We start from the raw sequence: 2,978 nt of genomic DNA, 5'->3' as shown, positions 1-2,978 counted from the left end.
TCAAGCAATATCATCCAACTTTGCAAGACCAGCTTGCAGTGCAGCCGGAAACTGTAAAGCAGGCACCTGCCTCATTAAGAAGGCCCAAGGGAGCTTTCTGCAAGAGGAGGCATCATCCCCATGGTCCTTCCAGCCTCCTGCACAACTAATGATGCACTACAACCCTCAGAAGGTAAGAGTCAGCCAAAGCTCTTGCCAAAGCGTCTGGTGGGAATCCTCTTCCACCACACAAAGCACATAAAGGACTGGAGGCAAAGGATCACTTCCTCGGAGAGGAGCATTTAAAAAAAAAGCCATTTCACAAGAAATGGGGAAGATCTGGATGAGAGAGAATACGGAGGTACAAGTTTTGGATAATATCCCAAACAAAATGACAGTTAAACTTCAGGGAAGTTTTTGTTAATGACAATATGAATGGTAATGATTTCTTGGAAATATTCTAATATGAGGAATCAGGTATCGAACTAGTGTAGGGGATGCAATTCCTAGCAACAGAAAAATGAATACTGCTTGGGCATTTATAGGGCATCACAATTTCAATACAGAAATGTCTCCTCAATCTTTCAACAGAAGCAAAAATACAGCTTGTTGTGAGATTTTGGTTTGTGTTTTTTCCAATACAGGGGGAACATTCCGAAATGCGATTCTCTCTTGGCAGTCTGAAATGGCGCCGTCCATTCAAGTTTCTGCTGCCTCTTTTTCTTGCATGTGTGAACCAGGCCCCAGGTTCTAGAAACATTCTGCCTCCCTATCCCTCAGTGGCACCTGACTGGAGAAGATGGAGCTTGGCAAATGAAGGAAGCTGTGTGGAAGGGGAGGACAACCTACCAGTTTTGAGGGAAAACTCTGAAATAATGTCACTGAAGGGATTATGTAGAAAGCAGTGATGTTATCAGGGAGCCTACAAAGATGGTCACTGCTTACATCCTGTTGATATCAGTAGGAGCTATCAAGAGCCATGCAGCTCCGTGAAGAAACCTGAATTCTGAATTCGTGGGAGAGATTCAGGGTAATAAGCAAAGAAAGTTGGAAGTATTTGAATGCGGTCACATTCCAGAAACATGTTGCCCTTTGAGGGAACCCGTCAGTGGGGCCTGCTGCATGTTTTTAACATCGACAACACAATGTACTTTCATACCATACGCTTGCAAACAAAATAGAGATAAACGCTCATTGTGAGAGTGACATTTAAATGACCAGATTTTCACAGGGCAAGGCTTGAGCATTGCGCAAATTGATAGATGTTTCCTGTGCCCCATAAAACATTCTTTTCAATGGGTATTTCCCTCCTTACTAAGCAGCTGTTGGGGTCGGGAGGGAAAATGAGTGCTCGTGCATCACAACGGGACTAGCTGCTTAGTAACTCCTGAATCAGACATTCTGAGCCGATTCGGCTGCATTTGCTTGGCTTTTTTAGATCTCCACTTACACCATTGCGGAACCAGTCCAGCCTCCTGAATGATGCCAGGCATCAAGGAAACATTCCTCCCCCCTCCCCAAAAAACAGCCCCCCCCCGGTTGCTACAACCCTATCCAGGTCTCATGTACAACTGAGGCAGGGGTATAAAGCAAGAGCCCTCTATACCTTGGCTGCAGCAGTGACTCCATGTGCTGCTCCAGGAGATGCTCATGTGACAGGAGACACTGAAGGTGTTAATGGACTCCTTCCCTAAACAGTAAAGGGTGCCTAATCCACTCAGGACCACTAAACAAGATTAACACAGAATCTTAAACCAGACCTTGGTGAGCAGCTGGCCTATACATTAAGGAGCCTTGAAAGTTACTCCAGAGGGTTGCCTTTGGCAAGACAGTATTACTCCCAAAAACCAGTGACATCCCCCCCTTTCAGACTATCTACCTGGCACAAGCAGTTCAAGTTTGTAGCTAGATTGCAAACTTGACTCTTGAGTATCACACTTACCAGCTCAGCTCTACCTGCCTTCTCCAAAGCCTCTTGGATGGCTGACCGGAGCACACTTTTAACACAACCTCCACAGCCACGAACCAAGCAGGCAGTTGATTCCTCTTACCTTTCAGTTTGGCTAACTGGGAAGTGACTGAGCTGCAAACAGTAAGGCTGACGATGCCCTTGTTTCAGAACACCTTATTTGAAGCGGAAGGTTTTGTACCTTAAGTGAACCTTTCCTGTAAGAAATCACACCAAGACCAGTTAAGCCCATGAATATGCCCACAGATTTATGTCCTGATTTAATTAGGACTCCTCCACAAAACTGTGTGTTCTGATTCTGTAATGCTATACAACATGCATTTTCAGAGCAGCATACAAGGCCTTCCCTCGTTTTATACTCACAGCCCTGTATGGCAGGTTAGGCTTAAGAGTATAACTGGCTTCAAGATCATCCAGTGACCTTCATTGTGTAAGGGGAGATTCGAACTCCCCAAACCTAATCCAATACAATGACTACTACACTGGCTGCAGTTTTGCTACAGTATCACAAGTCTCTTGCTTTTCAGTCTAAGCTTCCTCCCCATGAATGCTACACACGTCGTCGTCATCAATGTAAAACCCTGGACATACAGGCATCAAAATGAAGGCAGGCCCCCCTCTAGTGGAATGAACTCAGAAATGCCTTCCATTGGTACAATGAACAAACCTGTCACTTAAAAAGGCTTTAATTTACTTTTGTCTTCAGTACTTTCAGGTTCAGATTTTGAAGCTGCAATAAAGGAAGCAGTGACTTTAGACGTAACTTAATTTTGCAGTCAATGGACAGTACAGTAAGAGTGATAATGTTTTGCATTCAAAGAAGCTAGAGTTTGAACAGATGTCTCCGTGTGTTATGTTTAGGCTGGGTCTAGAACAGTATTCCTGCTCCGCATTCTGCACTGCCCTCTCCCCCACCCCAAGTTCAGCCTCAGAACAGGAGGGTGGTTATAGCCAGCATACCCAGGTGTAAAGCTGCCAAACTTACATAAAAGGGAAGAACGTGTGCACTAGAAAAAAAGACAAGCAATAA

Source organism: Eublepharis macularius, chromosome 18 (assembly GCF_028583425.1).
Source record: "Eublepharis macularius isolate TG4126 chromosome 18, MPM_Emac_v1.0, whole genome shotgun sequence".
Classification (NCBI taxonomy): Eukaryota; Metazoa; Chordata; class Lepidosauria; order Squamata; family Eublepharidae; genus Eublepharis; species Eublepharis macularius.
The sequence above is the reverse complement of the archived record's forward strand: the minus strand, read 5'-3'. Positions refer to the sequence as shown.